This window comes from Mandrillus leucophaeus, unplaced genomic scaffold (assembly GCF_000951045.1).
Source record: "Mandrillus leucophaeus isolate KB7577 unplaced genomic scaffold, Mleu.le_1.0 Scaffold123, whole genome shotgun sequence".
In the NCBI taxonomy this organism is placed as follows: domain Eukaryota; kingdom Metazoa; phylum Chordata; class Mammalia; order Primates; family Cercopithecidae; genus Mandrillus; species Mandrillus leucophaeus.
In genome coordinates, this window is record NW_012100654.1 from 5442831 (window position 1) to 5463236 (window position 20406).

The following is a 20406-nucleotide window of genomic DNA, read 5'->3' on the forward strand; positions in this document are numbered from 1 at the left end:
ATCATACTTTTGGTGTTGTATCTGAAGAGCCATCACCAAATTCAAAGTCACCTAGAGTCAAGTTATCCTATAGATGTTTTATAGTTTTAAATTTTATATTTACATCTTAAGATCCATTTTGAGTTGATTTTTATCAAAGGTATAAGGTGTGTGTCATTTTTTGCATGTGGATTTCCAGTTGTTCTAGCACCATGTATTGAAAAGACTCTTTTCTCCATTGAATCGCCTTTGCTCCTTTGTCAAAGATCAGTTGTCTACAGTTACGTGGATCTATTTTGGGGCTCTCCATTCTGTCCCATTGGTCTATTTGTCTATTTGTTTGCCAATACCATACTGTCTTGTTTACTGTAGCTTTTTAGTAAGTCTTGAAGTTGGGTAATGTCAGTCCACAAACTTCGTTCTTCTTGAGATTATTCTGGGTCTTTTACTTTTTCATATAAAATTCAGAATTAATTTGTTGATATCCACAAAATAATGCGCTAAGATTTTGATTGAGATCTTATTGAATCTACAGATAAAGTTGGGAAGAATTGACATCGTAACAATACTGATGCTTTCTGAGAATATTTCCCAATTTATTTAGATTTTATTTTTTTTAATCAGAGGTTTGCTAGTTTCCTTCACATAAAGCCTGTGCATATTTTGTTAGATTTATGCCTAAGTATTTATTTTCCCTTTATTTTTTGAGGGTAATGTAAATGGTATTGTGTTTTTGATTTCAAATTCCAACTGTTCTTTGCTGGTGTTAGGAAAGCAACTGACCTTTTACCCGGTAGTCTTGCTAAAATTGCCTATTAATTCCAGGAGGTTTTTGTTTATTCTTAGGTATTTTTTACATAAAAAATCATGTCATCTACAAAGACAGTTTTATTTATTACTTTCTAGTATGAATATCTTTTATTTCCCTTTCTTATCTTACATTAGGTAGGTTTAGTATAATGTCACATAGGAGTAGTAAGAGGGGACATCCTTGCCTTTTCCCTGATCTTAGAGGGAAAGCATCTAGTTTCTCACCATTAAGAATTTGCAATATTTTTCTATCAAGTTGAGTAAATATCCTTCTATTGCTAGTTTTCTGAGTTTGTTTTTTTTTTTAAATCATGAATGGGTGTTGATTTTTTTTTCTTCTTCCGCCACCTTCCCTCCTTCTTCTTTCCCCACCTTCTTTCCTCAGCTTCTTTTCCCTATCCCCACCTTCCCTCTTCTTCTTCCCCCACCTTCCCTCTTCTTCTTCCCCACCATCCCTCTTTTTCTTTCCCCACCTTCCCTCTTCTTCTTTCCCCACTTTCTTTCCTCACCTTCCCTCTTCTTTCTTTCGCATCTCCCTTCTTTTCCCCCCACCATCCCTCTTCTTCTTTCCTTACCTTCCCTCTTCTTCTTGTGAAAATTTTTTTCTTCATTGATTGATGTGATCATGTGATTGTATGTTTTTGCATATAATTGATATGTCTCAAAGTTATATTTTTCGAGACAATTTCTTATTTCTCTAAGATTTTAAGATTTATTCATATAGAATTATATGTTGGATATTTTATTTATTTAACAAATATTTATTGAGTATATGCTATGCTGAAGATATATTAGGTATGGAAGATACCTTAATAAATAAGGCTGCATGAAAGTTTTGGAATAAGTTTGCATTTGGTATAGGGTAAGGTAAGAGGATGATGAGGAAAGAACTGAAAAAGGGTAGAGGGAATTGGGCAACAGTAAATCACAGAGAATGTGACATTTCTTGTCTTTCAACTTTTCCTCTCTGTACTTGCAGTTAGGGAAATGGTCACTCTCTAAGGGACATCTGAATGACTCCACAATTCTGTGATTTCTGCAGTCTGTAACTGCTCTGGAGCTTAGAGTCACATCCAAACTCCTTAGCATAAAATGGCACAATTTTATGACCTACTCTTTGCCTATTCTTTCAGTCATGTCACTTATGTCAAATTGCCCAAATGGTTCATGCACATGCTGCTCCCTCTACCTCCACTATTCTGTACCCTCTTTTTTGCTGGGGCAACTCCTAATTATCTTTTATTATCTTGATCACCCTCTCAGTGCCTAAATTGCTTCCATTAGGTTGCATTCTAAATTATTTCCAGTCCTTCAGTGAACTTAGAAATAATATCAGTTTCGTTCTTTAACTTTTCCACCTCATTTTCTTCCTTCGTGCCCCTAGTGTTCACTATAATTCTCACCATAATGTGCTCACCCAATAATAGAAGGTAGAGCCATAAGAAGACTTACTAGACAGACAAAATTCTAATCTCTTCTCCCATAAGAAAGTTTTATTCTGTTAAAACTGAAAGATAAATTCTAAGGTTGAATGTGAAAATAGGTATGTAGAAAGGTAAATTTTGTGTAAGGGAGTACAATAGGACTCTCAGTGATGGTTTCTATTTTCTCTAAGGTAGAAGCAAGTTCATCTGCTGGGAGTGTGAGGTGTAGATATGGGGTTGGGACTTAAAGAGGATGTTAAAGGTTTGAATAATTGTGGCAAATGGGAGAGGAAGCTGAAGACAAGAAGGATTTGGGAGTGTGCTGAAGATGGAGTTCAGCTGGAAACTGAATGTGTAGTGGTCAGGACATTGATGTCATTATTGTCCTGATGTCTCCTGCAGCATTTTGCTCCCCAAAGGTAGGAGTAGAGACCAATAGTTGGACTGATGCAGGTTTAGGACTTTGCTGGGTGGATACAATGAGGGATATAAGAATATGACGTATTCATAAAGTGCTGCAGCATTGACGTTGAATAGCCACTTCAAATTCTGTCTCTGCCCCTCACCATGGGACCTTGTGCAAATTATTTAACCTTCTGAAGTCTTATTGCCTTGCACTTAAACTAAGGATAATCACATATACTTTATTAATTTAATAGATATTGAGTGCCCTCCTCTATACTTTTCTGGGACCTGGAGATAAAGCTGAGATCAAAATTACTACCTTCCTGGAGCTTATAATCTAATGAGAAGAGAGATACAAGATAAATGAATAAAATATATAGTATGTTAGATGGCAAAATGCTTAGGGGGAAAAAGAAGCAAAGAAGTATAGTGCATGCAGCAATTTTATTTATGTTTGTATTGATACATATTTGTACATATTTATGGGGTGTGGTAGTTTGATATATGCATACAATGTGTAATAATCAAATCAGGGTGTTTAGGGTATCTATCACCTCGAACATTTATCATTTCTTTGTGTTGGGAACATTTCTAATCTTCTCTTCTAGTTATTTTGATATATATATATATATAAACTATAGTCACCCTACTGTGCTATCAAACACTTGAACTTATTCCTTATATGTTTGTACTCATTAACCAATCTCTTCCCTGCCTCCCCCAACTCCACCTTTCCAGGCTCTGGTACTTATCTCTGCTCCATGAGATCAACTTTTTAAGCTCCCACATGAGTGAGACTATGGGATATTTGTCTTTCTGTGCCAAACTTATTTCACTTAGCATAATGACCTCCAGTTCCGTAAGATGGGCAGCCAGGAAAGGCCTTACTGAGCTGATGTTTGAACTGCGAAGTTATGTAATCATTAAGATGAGTATACATACAATGGGCCAGCTGAGTGCACGGTAAGATTCAATAAATTCAAACTAACATTATTCTTATTGCCTAGAGAGTGCCTGAAATGACAGGTCACTGGGAGTTGGCTACTTTCCCTCCCTTTCCTTGGGTTTAAGGAGAGCATGCGTGATTTCAGTCTTTTGCTGGAGCGCTTCACTGACACCCATTGCAGAGCCTGAGCCCTCAACTCTCAATCTTTGCTTAGGTCCTGGCTCAGGCTCCACTTTGTAAGAGGCACCTTCCTAGTAGTCACTACTCTCTCTCTCACAATCATGTCCTTACAGACATCGCTGATCCTCTTTCATACTGACACCGGGTTCTAGTTCGAGTTTCATCACTAAGTCGCTGTTTGACTTTGGGCAAGTTACTTCTGTGGTTAATTATTTTTCATCAACAAAATCAAAAGGTCATATTAGACGAAGAACTAAGAGGCTCCAGTATTTTTTGACTCTAAGAGTCCCATATCCCCGACTCCCTTCTCACAGCTCATTCAACAATCCTAATGGCAGGGGGTGCCCGCAGTCTCAAGTCTCTACGGAAGCCCAAGCCGCAGTCTCGGTCAGTCACAGACTACTAAGCGGAGGAATTAGACGAAACCAGCATAACCACCTCACACTGAGAACACCTGACCTTTCCCAGAACGCCCGCCCACTCGGCATTTCCTGTCCCTCCCCAGATCTTCTTCCGGGGCACCTACTCGCGTCTAATCACGCCCCTCATTCACTCTTTAGGGTCCATTGGCTGTTTCTTTGAGGAAGCGGGGCATCTTCTGTCGTTGATTGGTTTCCGTCATTGTTGATAGGTTGGTAACAAACAAGGCGTGCCTGGTCTCCCTGGTAACCCACTGCCGATAGTCCTGATTGGCCGGTGTCTTAATCCCATCTTCCGTCCCAACTGCTAGTGGCTGAGTCCCTGGCGGGGCGCGGCGGTGGAAGGTGTTGCGTACCGGGTTCCCGAGCTGACGTGGCTTGAATTGGGAGGGGGGCAGCTGAAGCCTCAGGCGGCAGCGCTTCTAGGTGAGTGGGGGACGCTCCCCAACTCTTCCCTCTGCGAGTCCAATAACAGTCACCCCCGCCAGAGGGGTCGCGGGAGCTGCCCAAGCAGCTACACTGGAGTCCCCTCCTCGCCCCGCCTCTCCCGGATTCAGTCCTGGATCCGGCCCTTCACCCGCCTCCTTCACCTACCAGGCCTCGTTCTAGTAGCCCACAAGCCTCTCGGCCCCACCAGAGGGCTTTCGGGGTCGCCCTGCGCAGACTTGGACCACTTGCTCACGGTCTGTCCCCTCCCCGGCCCATTTCTCCCCTGCGAGCGACGGGGAAAAGCGCCCAGGTCAGTCCTATCCGCACGGCCTTGTTCCTGGAGCGGCCTGCCTAAGTCGGCCTCGGTACGCAGCCGCTGACGTCGGAAAGAACCTGCCGGGCCCCTGTGCTCAGGCCCTAAACAAACTTAGTGTCCCGAAGGGGAGGCGGGACCAAAAGAAATCAAAGGTCTTGAGGGCGGAGATCACAGAATCATTGGCGATATTAATGCAAACGGAGGCCTGTCCAGTGATCCTGCTAATGCTAATCGGTTACTGGAAAGATGAGAAGAGAGGAAAGATCCCAACGATCCCGTCAACACGAAAATCCCAGGAATCAGAGGTGGGCAGGCTGTTAGAGAAACTTCCCACTATGTCACCTGCTTTCCTGTGGATCTCTGAGATTGTTGAATCAATCTATGAGAGACTCCTTTTGTCTTGCCTGAACTGGTACATCTCTAGCACTCTCCCAGATTTTTATCTCATTTAAATATTAATCTTTCCTTCCTTAAAACTTTCCTCGAGAACCTCGAGGAGAGTTCTCGAGGAAAAATAACTTGGTTTGGTGGTGTGGAGTGTGTTTAATCTGCACAAACGGAGTGTGAAAGGGAGGCTGAGTCCCTTGAGGAAAGAGGAATATATTTGTCTGACTTATTTAAAGAGCTCCAGTTGGTCTGCGGGGAGCGGACACTTTGAGAGTGGGACAGGGATATTTAAAATCATGAATAAGTACTTTCAGTTTTTGAGATAGTTGGAAGCTGGCCGAGCACTTAAAGGACCTTCTTACAGTTCTGTGCAAGATGCAGGCAAGTGGAGGGCTTTTTACAGAAGGGCCGGAGGCCTTTCCAAAAGCGTGAATTTATAAGATTTAGATGGCCAGAATGGTTATGAAGGGGCAAACTCAGGAAATATTCTATTGGAAAAATGGCAGGATTTGGTTTTGTAATGGATGCAGGAAAAAGTTGAAGAGTACTCCAAAGTTGCAGGCATTGTACATTAACTGCTTCATAGCTTTTACTTTTCATCGCTTGACCACAGAATGACCATTTAATGTTTTTCTCTTCACTGCATTAATTTTTTTTACAACCACAGTAGCTTCCAAACCTTTTTAATTGCACCCCCTATCAGTAAAACATTTTTGAGCATGCATCTCCCCAAATATTGTATATTTAATTATTCATAGTGTATGACTACCACTGTAAATATGTTGTGTATAATATGAAATATGCAAAAGTATAAACTTAAAAGAATGAAATTTTTAAAAAGCCTTGTCCACCCTTTGGGACCTCCCAGTCCAATTTGACAATCACGTAAAGATGCTTCCTTGTTTTTCAAGAAGGTTGTTGGCGTTTCTGGCATCCAGACTCTGGAATGCAGCCTTTCTTAAAAATAATCTTTAGAAGATTTTTTTCAACCTTCTGCTTGAGATTTATAGGCCCCCTTTCTTTTTCTCCCTTTGATTAATGGATTAATTAAAGGGATGTTGACTTTATCCTTGTTTATAAAATAAATCATTCATTAATTTCTCTAGGTTAACTACTATTAGGAATACCACTGATCATTACATACCAGTCTGTGGTTAGAAACCATTATGTAAAAGAAGACTAGGCTGTATGTTGCTGTATTTTTAATTAAGCTATTTTAAAATCAGCTACATGCTTTTGATAAAAGGAAATTTAATACAGAAGGATACAATGTAAAAAGAAAAGTCTTTTTCTTTTCTATCTACTGATCTACCCATCTCCATTCCCCACTTCCCAGAAGTAAGCACTGTAAATAATTTCTTGGTTATATTTAAGAAATTTTCTGATCATAATAAAGCACATGATAATATATACCCGCTTCTGTCTTTCCCACAAGTGGAATGCTAATACACATGCTATTCTACGTCTTTCTTTTGTCCTTTCATACTGTGTATTAGGCACTTTCAATATCCATGGGTATAAAACTGCCTCTCCTTTTAGATGGCTACATGGCAGTCCTTTGTAAAAATATAAAAATTATATTTAGCCTGTCCCCATTGATGGACATTTAGATTTTCAGTCATTAACCATCAAAACACTGCTGTAGTGAACATCCATGTATATATATCCTAGGTCCCTTGTGTGAACCTGTCTGTAGTTTAAACAATATGGAATTATTTGGGGCCATATTACTATGAATCATTTTAGTTTACGTACTGCTTAAAAAAAAAAAAAGTACTTACCTAACTATTAACATAATGCCCTTGTCCCCTCGTTCTGTTTTCAACCTGAGTGAAGAATATTGGGTAATGAGATTATTCAGAAAATAAAATTTTTTCTGTGTGTCTTCACCCATCAAGAAGCTTTGTCAAACTATGTGACTGGGGAAATTACTTAACATCCTTCTGCCTTAGTTTACTCACCTTAAAACTGGGAATATTGACAGTACTCCCTCTTGCATTTGTTTTAGGGATAAAGTGAGTTAAGCCAGGCGCAGTGGCTCAAGCCTATAATCCCAGCACTTTGGGAGGCAACGGCGGGTGGATCACTTGAGGTCAGGAGTTTGAGACCAGCCTGGCCAACATGGTGAAACCCCCCTCTCTACTAAAAATACAAAAAGTTAGCCAGGCGTAGCAGCGGGTACCAGTAATCCCAGCTACTCGGGAGGCTGAGGCAGGAGAATCGCTTGAACCCGGGAAATGGAGATTGCAGAGAGATCGTGCTCTGCACTCCAGCCTGGGTGACAATAGTGAAACTCGGTCTCAAAATAAATAAATAAATAAAGTGAGTTAAATAATGAGAAGTAAGTTATATATAAAGATATTGGAGCAGTGCTTGGCTGGTCATGCTGTGTATGTATGTTATAGCTACCACTTACTTTTAAATTTGTTTAATTAAAATAGTGGCGTCTGCATCATGAAAAATAGTTGTTCATTTTCTAATTGTAAAATTATGTCACAATATCGAATATGTTATTTTCAGCCATACAGCACTACCTATTAGCCCCTCAACTTGGTTGAAAATCATTTTGAGATTTAAAGAATTAAGGACAGCTACTGAGGCTTAACTAAATAAGCATGAAATAAGTTTCTGGAGTCGCCTCAACTGAAACCTAACCATCTTCTCTGTGTTTCTGTGGGAAAATATGATTTAAATTCCAAAATAGATGGCGTGTGTGCATATACACACAGGCATGCACTCACTGTCTTCAGTTATTTTGCTTATTTTCCTGTGCATGTTGTTCTGTTTTCTGTGACTAGGGACATGCTTTATATTTCTTTTTATATTTTTATAGTTCCTAGCATAATGCTCAACACCAGGTGGTTGTTGTAAGAACAATCGTTGATAACAGTGAAGACTTGGAGAAAATAAAACTTACTTAATTCTAGTGCCACTTCAACACATAAGTGTTAAGGTCCTTGTGAAAGCTGTGGCCAGCATAGACTTTGAGGAATTGTTTTATTTGCCGTAGTGTTTTATGGAATCCCTGGCCTTGGCATGATGCAGCTTCTTATTGAGCCAGGACTGAAAACTCAGTTCCTTGGCTCCCAGTTTAGTGCACTTCCCACTATGTCACCTGCTTTCCTGTGGATCTCTGAGACTGTTGAATCAATCTATGAGAGACTCCTTTTGTCTTGCCTGAACTGGTACATCTCTAGCACTCTCCCAGATTTTTATCTCATTTAAATATTAATCTTTCCTTCCTTAAAATGTACATATTTTTAAAGGTTATGTGAGAAAAGTAATCTGTTTTTCCTTTAAATAGCTTTTTATTTTATTCTATTAATCTTTTTTATTTTATTCTTTCTTTTTTTTGAGACAAAGTCTTGTTCTGTTGCCTAGGCTGGAATACGGTGGTGTGATCATAGCTGACTGCACTCTCAAACTCCTGGGCTCAAGTGATCCTCCTGCCTCAGCCTCCCGAATAGCTGGGACTACAGGCATATGCCAGTATGCCCAGCTAATTAAAAAAAAAATGTTTGTGGAGACAGGGTCTCACTATGTTGCTCAGGCTGGTCTTGAACTCTTGTGCTCAAGCCATCCTCTCACCTCAGCCTTCTAAAGTGCTGGGATTACAGGCGTGAGCCACCCTGCCTGGCTGCTATTGTATTATGTATTTAACTGAGGGACCTTGAAATATCTTAATTTCTAAGTGTCATTTTCCCTCTATAAAATGGGGATGATGATAATACTTATCTTGCAGATTTTGTTAAGATTAAAGAGTATATAAAGTGTCTGGTACACTTACTTACATTTAAATTAAATGTTGCTCAGTAATTGTTGCCATTAATATTATCATTATTACCCTGTGTTCATGTGTATGTGTTCTTCGTTTGCTATGATATTCAGTGATACTCAGTAGGATGCTGGTGGGCACGCTTCTTTCTGGGGAGGGTCAGTCAGAAACTCATGTGGTAGTGGTATGGGTTTCCATAGTGGATTTCATAATAATTAATGATACTTGAATTACTAGAATAAATCCACTTGGTGATAATTTTTTTCAGTATCTAGTCAGATTCAGTTTGCTAATATTTTATTTAAAATTCTAATTAAAATGTATTTAGAATGTTGGCATCAATATTTGTAGGGAGATGGTTTGCAATTTTTCATTTTCTTTTTCTATATTTTGGAGCAATATAAATAGCAACTTCTATAGCACTTAGATTTTCTCATTTTTGACCATTGGGTAGAATTTTCTAATAGCAACTATTCCTGGTGTTTTAGCATTGGTGGCTTATTTTATAATTTTTCCATGGAAATTTATGTATTTATAATTTCTATTCCTAGAGGTATTAATTTTGATTAACTGGGGTTTTTTAAATTATATTTTAAATTCTAGGGTACATGTGCACAACGTGCAGGTTTGTTACATAGGTATCCATGTGCCATGTTGGTTTCCTGCACCCATCAACTCTTCGTTTACATTAGGTATTTCTCCTAATGCTATCCCTTACCCAGCCCTCCACCCCCTGACAGGCCCTGGTGTGTGATGTTCCCTGCCCTGTGTCCAAGTGTTCTGATTGTTCAATTCCCACCTATGAGTGAGAACATGCGGTGTTTGATTTCTGTCCTTGTGATAGTTTGCTGAGAATGATGGTTTCCACCTTCATCCATGCCCCCGCCAAGGACATGAACTCATCTTTTTTTATGGCTGCATAGTGTTCCATGGTGGATATGTGCCACATTTTCTTAATCCAGTCTATCACTGATGGACATTTGGGTTGGTTCCAAGTCTTTGCTATTGTGAATAGTGACACAATAAACATACATGTACATGTGTCTTTATAGTAGCATGATTTATAATCTTTTCGGTATATACCCAGTAATGGGATGGCTGGGTCAAATGGTATTTCTAGTTCTGATCCTTGAGGAATTGCCACACTGTCTTCCACATGGTTGAACTAATTTACACTCCCACCAGTAGTGTAAAAGTGTTCCTATTTTGCCACAACCTCTCTAGCATCTGTTGTTTCCTGACTTTTAACGATCGCCATTCTAACTGGCGTGAGATGGTATCTCATTGTAGTTTTGATTTGCATTTCTCTGATGAACAATGATGATGAGCATTTTTTCATGTGTCTGTTGGCTACATAAATGTCTTCTTTTGAGAAGTATCTGTTCATATCCTTTGCCCACTTTTCGATGGTGGTGTTTGCTTTTTTCTTGTAAATTTGTTTAAGTTCTTTGTAGATTCTGGTTATTAGCCCTTTGTCAGATGGGCAGATTGCAAAAATTTTCTCCCATTCTGTAGGTTGCCTGTTCACTCTGATGGTAGTTTCTTTTGCTGTGCAGAAGCTCTTTAGTTTAATTAGATCTCATTTGTCTATTTTGACTTTTGTTGCCATTGCTTTTGGTGTTTTAGTCATGAAGTCTTTGCCCATGCCTATGTCCTGAATGGTATTGCCTAGGCTTTCTTCTAGGGTTTTTATGGTTTTAGGTCTAACATTTAAGTCTTTAATAAGGTTTAAGGAAGGGATCCAGTTTCAGCTTTCTACATACGGCTAGCCAGTTTTCCCAGCACCATTTATTAAGTAGGGAATCCTTTCCCCATTTCTTGTTTTTGTCAGGTTTGTCAAAGATCACATGGTTGTAGATGTGTGGTGTTATTTCTGAGGTCTCTGTTCTATTCCATTGGTCTATACGTCTATTTTGGTATAAGTACCATGCAGTTTTGGTTACTGTCGCCTTGTAATATAGTTTGAAGTCAGGTAGCGTGATGCCTCCAGCTTTGTTCTTTTTGCTTAGGATTGTCTTGGCTATGTGGGCTCTTGTTTGGTTCCATATGAACTTTAAGGTAGTTTTTTCCAATTTTGTGAAGAAAGTCCTTGGTAGCTTGATGGGGATGGCATTGAATCTATAAATTACCGTGGACAGTATGACCCAGTGTGCTATAATTCTTTTTCATATATATTCAAATTATACTTTTAGCCAATGGGAACCTGTGTCCTTTGAAAGCTTCCTATTTTGTATGACAAGATGTTTCAGGATCATTTTGTGCATTTCCACTTTAGAACTAGAATTAGCCATTTCTCTAAGAAAACCTCCTTTTAAAAACTTTTTAAAGATGGGAACGAGTATTTCAAGACCCCAATCTAGGCACTAGAGATATTCATTGCTTCTCAATTTGTCATTACTTTTAAGCCTTTTCAGTGGACAGAGCTAGGAAAATATGTGAACAAATATAAAATACTGAATTGTCATTTCACACTGTTCCTATTCAGATTCAAAGATCAATACAAAGTTTGTATTTTGGGGTTCTTAATTTCTTCTGTATTACATCTGTATCTTCTTTTCATAACTGAAAATACAGAATTAGTATATCCATAATTACTCATTTGCTTTAATTCTACATTTCACATATAGTAATCTAGGAGTAGTGATACTAATATCAGCACCACAACCACTTTAGACGAGATCGGGTGTGTTCAGGGTAGTATGACCATAGACAACTACTTTTAATTATTGAAAACTGTTTAAAAAATATTTTTTATTTTTTGCATATGCTATTCACATTCTTCCCAATTTTTTTTTCATGGTTGTCCTATATATTGTCAGAGCATATAATTATTACATACTATGCTGTCTCTTCCTCAGTCTTTACTTAGTCTTAATTCTGTTAATGACCTTATATTTAATGCTCACCACTAGTTCTTATAATGATGTTTCTTTAGTCATTTGGAGTGTCTCAAGTTTTGCCTCTAATAAATTCTTTAGGAAAGGCTTAAGGGAATATTCATATTTCATGAATTTTCTTGCTTGTTCATAATATTTTGTCTGTTTTTTATATTTGAAGGTTATGTTTGCCAGAAATAGAATCTTTGGCTCACTTTTTTCTTTTCTTGAATATCTTAAATTTGTAACTCTTTTTTTTTTTCTGGCAAAAATATTGCTGTTGAAAAATCTAATGTTTTCTTTTCTTTATCTTACTAGTCTTATGATCTTTGAGCCTAAATCCTAAAGGATTTTTTTTTAAGTCCAGTAATTTTACCAGACCATTTTGTTGGTCATTCTGAGTTGACATTCTGAGGTACACTGTGGGCTCTTTCAAGATGTAGTTTCAAATCTTTTTTTAAAAAAATTCAAATGAGTATTCTTGGATTATGGTTTTTCATATTTGTGCTGTTGGTTTGCTTTTCTTCTTCAGGGAATCCTGTTATTCACATTACTTCAGTATTTATCAGTTTCTTGCAAATCTTTTGTAACTCTTAATTTCTTGCATTTTTAAAAAATAAACAGATAATTAGGAATTATTTCAGATCACTACAGAAAGTTCACTACAGAGGATTTGCAAAGATAGTGCAGAAATCTGGTGTATCCTTTGCTTAGTATTCCCTAAGATTAACATGTGACATTAGCAGTGTACAAAATTAAGAAACCAGCATTGTACATTAATATTAACTAAGCTCCAGACGTTCACATTTCACCAGTTTCTCCATTAATGTCCATTTTCTGTTCCAGGATTCAATTCAGGATATCATGTTGCATTTAGTCCATTTCTTTTTCTTTTGTTTGTTAAATATGAAGACAATTGTAGAGTCACATGCAGTTGTAAGAAATAATACAGAGCTCTTTTATACACTTTGTTGTTTCCTCCATTGGTAACATTTTGCAAAAACTAATACATAATATCATAATTAGGATATTGAGATTGATATATTCCCCAGTTTTACTTGTGTATTCATTTGTATATTCATTATATATGTCTGTGTGTGTATTATTAAGTTCTGTAGTATTATATCACCTGTGTAGGTTCCTGTATCCACTGCCATAGTCAAGATATTGAACAGTTGCACCACCACAAGGATCCCTTGTGTTACCTTGTTATGACCACAGTCACTTCCCACCCCAACCCCTGTCTAACCACTGGTAACCACTAATCTTTCCATTTCTAGAATTTTGTCATTTCAAAAATGTTATGGAAGTATGGAATTGTATAACATGTAACCTTTTGGGATTGGCTTTTTTTCTTTCAGTGTAGTTTTCTGGAGATCCATCTAAGTTGTTGGGTTCATCAGTAGTTCGTTCCTTTTTATTACTGAGAAGTATTCCATGGGATGTATGTACTAGTTTGTTTAACCATTTCCCTGTATATAACAGTTTGTTTAAACATCTACTAATACAAATAAAGCTGCTATGAATGTTTATATACAGCAGGTTTTTGTGTGAACTTAAGTTTTCTTTTCTCTAAGATAAATGCTGGGGAGTGGAATTGAGGGTCATAAGGTAGTTGCATGTCTAGTTTTTAGGTCATTTCTTTTTGATTTTTAAAATTATCCTTCATTTCAACTTTGCTTTTTTTTAATGGCATGGTTTATTATATTTACTCGTTTCCCTTTTCCTTGTAGTTTTGTCTTCATTTCCAAAATGATTTTTTAAATTTTTCAGTCACTTCTTGTTTTCACTTTATTTCTGGGTTTTTCTATTTCTGGTGTTTATTTTTTTCATATCTTATGTCATTTTAAATGCCTTTTAGTTCCTTAAGTAGATTTAGGTGGTTATAGTTTTGAACTGTGTTTTTGAGCATGGCTCTCTGACATGCTTCCATTTTCTGTCTGGATGTTATGATGATTGTTTTCCTCCTTTTTTTTTCTTCTAGTAACGTATCTGAAGTGTGATACTTTTCAGTTGCTCTTTTTTTTTGGGGGGGGAGGGGGCAGGGTCTTACTCTGTCACCCAGGCTGGAGTGTAGGGGTGTGATTATGGCTCACTGCAGCCTCCACCTCTTGGGCTCAAGCAATCTTCCCACTTCAGCCTCCTGAATAGCTGGGCCTACATGCATGTGCCACCATGCCTGGCTAGTATTTTTAAAAAAATTTTTGTGGAGATGGGATCTTGCTATATTGCTCAGGCTACTCTTGAACTCCTAAGCTCAAGTGATCATCCCACCTCAGCCTCCCAAAGTGCTAGGATTACAGGATGAGCCAGCACGCCTGGCCTCAGTAGTTCATTTTTAATACGAATTTAGTGTTGCTGAACTTTTAGAAAGAGATTTTATACAGCTTTTCTAAGTTGATAAGGTTTCTTCTTGTGCTGTTTTCAGACATTGTTCAACTATATGGCAGTTGATTTCTCAGATTTCCTGCTTTTCTTTCCTTGCCACTTTTACCCGCTCTTTATCTGGACCTCCTCTTTCCTTAGTCACTTAATTTTAATTCTCCTCTTAGCAGATTCTCCTCAGTGTGGGACCCTATCCTGCAAGAGAGCCCCAACTCTTCAGTTCTGGGAATTAATAAAGGTCCAGACTGCCTCAGCTCTTTCAGCTCTTGTAGGCCCCTGGCAAGTACCTGTTAGTGGAATGGGAAGACCCCTCCTTGTATCAACTACTGTTCTGTTACTGGCTTGGCACATTTGCCAGTGAATGCCCACTGGCTCTTTTGAGGTCCTCTTGGTGTTGCACTCCTCTGGCTTCCCTCAGTTTCCTCCCAGTTAAACACCAGTGACACCCAGATCTTGTAACTGTTGGTGGTTTGTCTATATCCACGTTTATTTTGAGGTTTGTAGGAAACTTTGTAATTTTTTGGTGAAGGCTGTCCGTGGATCTTTTGTTATCTAGTTGCTTTATCTGTTTTTATGTGGGAATAAAGGAAGATACAAAATCCATGGGGCCCCTTGCTACTCCCATCTTCTCAGAACCCCGTCAGTTGGTTATTTTGTTTTCTTTGTTCCCAAAGTGGTCTGAAAAATCTGAAGATAAAGTGATTCTGTTTGATAAGTTAGGTTCCATTATGATTTTCTTTGATTAGTAGAAATCTGTATGTTTAAGAAACTCTTTAGTAATGGTATTCATTTCCTTCATTATATACCAAAAAAAATATGATCTCTAAAGTTAAAAAGAAAGTTTAGAATCTGTATACTGCTGAATTGTGATTTTTTTTAACCTGACTATAGCTGTGGTTCTCATACCTTGAATAAATAGTTATATATGGCCCTGTGTACTAATGTATGACACTGTGTTGCCCTTCCAATATTTAGATATGAAGTTATATATGCTCCTGCATTGCCTTCCTAGGGAACAGTTCACTTTTTCTATCTCTGTCTCACATATCTTTTCCAAGTGATGTGCTACTTAGATTACCCAAGACAACCTATTAAAAAAACAGATATTTCTCATCACTTCTTTCTTAAGAACCATGGCTGTCCTAAACACTATTATTATCCCCAGTAGGAGAAAACTGTAGCAGAGCCTAGTTTCATTTAAGTGTTTATTTTGTACAATAGTTTTTGTATTTCTTCCTGCTGAGGGTGTTTTTTGTTGTTGTTGTTCTTGTTTTTGAGACGGAGTCTTGCTCTGTTGCCCAGGCTGGAGTGCAGTGGTGCGATCTTGGCTCACTGCAACCTCTGCCTCTCGGGTTCAAGTGATTCTCCTGCCTCAGCCTCCTGAGTAACTGGGATTACAGGCACGTGCCGCCACACCTGGCTAATTTTTGTATTTTTAGTAGAGACGGGGTTTCACCACGTTGGTCAGACTGGTCTCAAACTCCTGACCTTGTGATCAACCCGCCTCAGCCTCCCAAAGTGCTGGGATTATAGGCATGAGTCACTGCACCTGGCCTCTGATGAGGGTTTTAAAATGTTTTACATTTTATTACAAAATGTAAAATTAGGCATAATCATGTAAACTAATACTATGCACAGTCCAGTTGTATTTTGATTTTTCCTATCAAAGCATTAATATGCTTCTCACTTTCATGAACTTTATGGACTAGCAGTTGACACTGATCTGAATATGTAGCCTACACAGTGGTTATAAAAGTAAATTGATTTTGGAATAACTTTAGATTTACATATAACTTGGGAAGATTAGATGGACAGTTATTGTATACACTTTATCTAGCATCCTCTAATGTTAACATTTTACACAGCCATGGTAAGTTTTTCAAAACAAAGAACACAGGTACAATGCCATAAACTAAACTATAGGCAGACTTCATTCAGATTTCACCATTTTTTTCCACTAATGTCCTTATTCTGTTTCAGACCCAATCCAGGATACTGCCTTGCGTTTATTTATTTATTTATTTAGAGACAGGGTCTCACTCTGGCACCCAGGCTGGAGTGCAGTGGTGCGATCTCAGCTCACTGCAACCTCTGCTTCCCGGATTCAAGTGATTCTCCCATCTCAGACTGCCCAGTAGCTGGGACTACAGGTGCATGCTACCACACCCGGCTAATTTTTGTGTTTTTTAGTAGAGATGGGGGTTTCACCATGTTGGCCAGGCTGGTCTCGAACTACTGACCTCAAGTGATCCACCTGCCTTGGCCTCCCAAAGTGCTGGGATTACAGGCGTGAGCCACTGTGCCAGGCCTACTTTGTATTTAATCAGCATGTCTCCTTGTCTTCTCTCATCTGTGACTGTTTCTTAGTTTTTTGTTGTTTTTCATTACTTTGACAGTTTTGAAGAGTATTGGTCAGGTATTTCTAGAATGTCCCTGAGTGTGGGCTTTCCCACCGTTTTCTCTTGATTAGACTGGGCTTACGGGTTTTGCAGAAGAATACCACAGAGATAAAGTACCCTTCTCATCACATTTTATCAGGGGTTACATGATATTACGATGATTTATCACTGGTGATGTTAATCTTGATCACTTGGTTGAGGTGTTGGTTGCCAAGTCTCACCACTGATGTTGCTATTTTTCTTTTTTCATATTCTAGTCTTTGGAAATGATTCACTAAGTCCAGCCCATACTGAAGGAGAGTGGAATTAAGCTCCACTTTTTAGAGGGGGTCGTAGCTACATAAATTATTTGGAATTCTTTTGTAAGGAAGATTTGTCTCTATTACTAATTTATTTAATTTATTTATGTCAGTATTGACTGATGGATATTTAATTTTTTATTTGGGTTATAATCCATATAATCCAATACCATTGTTATTTATTTTGCGACTCAAATTATTCTAGCATTGGTCATTGGGAGCTCCTTCAGGTTGGCTCCTGGTCACATACCCCATTTTTTTTCTTTTCCTTTTTTGAACACTTCCTTACTTTCTAGCTCCCTGCCCCAACCCTAGATAGGCAGCCATTTCTCCAAGGAGCCCTAGTTCCTTTTATTGGAGATTTGCATTTAGAAATCAAGATCTAGATGCTGGATGCACTCATTGCTACTGAGGTGTTACTGTTTCTAGGACTTTTCAGTGGACACAACTAGAATATATATTTCTCTGTAATAACTGATTATTTATAATGCATACATATCTATACTTATTTCTGCATTTATCTATTTACATATATATTAAAATAAACATGAGTTCATACTGATATCTCTGACTCTAATCCAGTACCATGGGGTTTATCCTAGCCTTCTTGCCTTGTTTATTTGTAACTTCTTTCACTGATGGTAAAAAACCTGAATCTCATTATCTACAATTTACTTACTCGTTTAACTCTAGTGTACAATGAAGTAGTTTCAGAATTGCCAATCCATACCACTGTGAGAAAGAAATTTACCAACTAGAGTACAGTGTTTATGTCAGTTTTTTTTGTCTTTATCCTTATAGTACCCAGTCAAAACACCATTTTTGTTTCTTAGGTTAGCCCCATCTCCTTCAGTGCGGTTATATCATATATTTATAATATAGTTAGATCTATTTGTCACAGTCTGCATTCCATTTTTGGAACTCCTGACATCCTGGGTGAAGTTTAAAAAAAATTGTGTACAATTAAGTTTGCTCTTTGGAATGTACAGTTCAGTGAGTTTTGACAAATGCACATGGCTATGAATTTACCACTTCAGGATCATACAGAACAGTTCCTTCACCTTAGACATTCCCTTGTGTTGCTCTTTTATATTCAGCCACATCTCCTTCCCTCAAGCCCTGACAGCTATGTTTGTGTGGGTTTATTTCTGGACTTGTTCAAAATGTTATATAAGTAGAATAGTATGGTGTGTATCTTTTAGTGTTTAGCTTATTCCATGTAGCAAAAGGCATTTTAGGTTTAAGTATTGTGTTGTGTGAATCAATAGCTCATTCTTTTGCTGAGTAGTATTCCATTGTTTGGATGTGCTACAGTTTGTTACTCATTCACTTGTTGAAGGATATCCTGGCTATTTTCAGAATCTGTGATTATGAGCAAACCTACTATAAACTTGGTTAGATGCCTAGGAGTGGGATTGGTAAATGTACGTTTAACTTTTAAAGAAACTGTCAAACAGTTTTCCAAAGTAGCTGTACCATTTTGTATTCTAATCTGCAGGCACTGAAAGTTCCTGTTGCTCTATATCCCTGCCAGCATTAAAAAATACATATTTTAGCAATTCTAATAGGTAGGTAGTGGTATTTCATTTTGCTTTTAATGAGTATTTTCCTAATGCCAGATTAACTTAAGCATCTTTTCATATATTTATTTACCATCCACGTATCTTCTTTGGTGAAGTATCCACATCTCTTGCACATTTCTTTATCAGGTGTTTTACTTTATTGATGTTGAGTTTTAATGTATTTTTATTGTTTTTTATTCTGGATACTAGTTATTTACTGGATATGCTATTTGTAATATTTTCTCCTAATCTGTGACTTGTCTTCTTTTTTTTTTTTTGAGACAGAGTCTCGCTCTGTTGCCCCAGCTGGAGTGCAGTGGCGTGATCTCAGCTTACTGCAATCCCTGCCTTCCAGGTTCAAGCGATTCTTGTGCCTCAGCCTCCCGAGTAGCTGGGACTACAGGCATGCACCACCACGCCCAGCTGATTTTTGTATTTTTAGTAGAGGTGGGGTTTTGCCATGTTGGCCAGACTGGTCTTGAACTCCTGGCCTGAACTGATCGGCTTGCCTCAGTCTCCCAAAGTGCTGGGATTACAGGTGTGAGCCACTGCGCCCAGCTTCAATGACTTGTCTTTTCATTTTCTTAACATCGTCTTCACAGAGCAAAAGTTGTATGTTTTGATAAATTTTTAATCAATATTTTTTATAATGTATTGTGCTTTTTTGGTGTCTAAAAGCTCACTGCCAAATTCAGCATCACAAAAATTTTCTCCTGTGTTTATTTCTAAAAGCTTTACATTTTAAGTTTAGGTCTTTGATCCATTTTGAGATATGCTTTGTATAAGGTGCGAGTTGTATGTCAAGGTTCACTCTTCTGTAGATGTCCAATTGTTCCATAACCATTTGTTGAAAAGATTGTCCTTTCTCAACTTAATTGCATTTGTACCTTTGTCAAAAATCAGTTGACTCGATTTGTGTGTGTCTATTTCTAAGCTCTCCATTTTGCTCCATTGATCTGTGTGTCTGTACTTTCACCAGTGCTGCACCGTCTTGTAATTGTAGTTAGTAATTTCCACACTCCTTGCCTTTTCATATGTTTTAGAGTCAGCTTTTTGATGTTTACTAAAAGCTTGATGGGATTAAGTTTGGAATTGCACTAATTTTATAGATCAAAATGGGGAGAATTGGTACTTTAATATTATAGAGTTCAAATGCACATATATGTTTTATTTCTACATTTATTTAGATTTTTTATTTCTTTCTCAGTTTTTCAGTAATTTTCAGCATTCAGCAAATATTTGTTAGCTGTCTACCCAAGTCCTGCTCTTCTTTTTCAGTGCTGTTGTAAATGGTATTCTTATTGGTTTCAAATTCCTCTTGTTCATTGTAATGGGAATGCAGCTGACTTTTTTTTTTTGAGATGGAGCCATCTAGGCTCACTGCAAGCTCCATTTCCTGAGTTCACGCCATTCTCCTGCCTCAGCCTCCCAAGTAGCTGGGATTACAGGTGCCTGCCACCACACCCGGCTAATTTTTTGTATTTTCAGTAGAAACGGGGTTTCACAGTGTTAGCCAAGATGGTCTTGATCTCCTGAGCTTGTGATCCGCCTCGGCCTCCCAAAGTGCTGGGATTACTGGCGTGAGCCACCGCACCTGGCCTGCAGTTGACTTTTATATAGTGACTTTGTATCCTGCAACCTTGCTAAATTCACTTATTCTAGGAGTTGTTTTTTAAGGAAAGTCTACATGGACAATCATTTTGCTAGTTGAGACAGTTTTATTTCTTCCTTTCCAATTTGTATGTCTTTTCTTTTTCTTGCTTGTTGCACTGGCTGGGCAACTCCAGTATAGTGTTAGATAGAAGTAGTAAGAGA

General features: G+C 38.1%; 1 protein-coding gene across 4 annotated transcripts in view; it reads left to right on the plus strand.

The window, feature by feature from the left end:
• The first annotated feature begins 4453 nt into the window (after positions 1–4453).
• The window catches only part of GOLGB1 (golgin B1), a 90575-nt gene continuing 74622 nt past the window's right edge, over positions 4454–20406 (plus strand). For all 4 annotated transcript variants that reach the window (XM_011971598.1, XM_011971599.1, XM_011971596.1 and 1 more), the window contains exon 1: positions 4454–4589. The gene's annotated coding sequence lies outside the window, so the exon portion shown is untranslated. The remainder of the gene's footprint in view (positions 4590–20406) is intronic.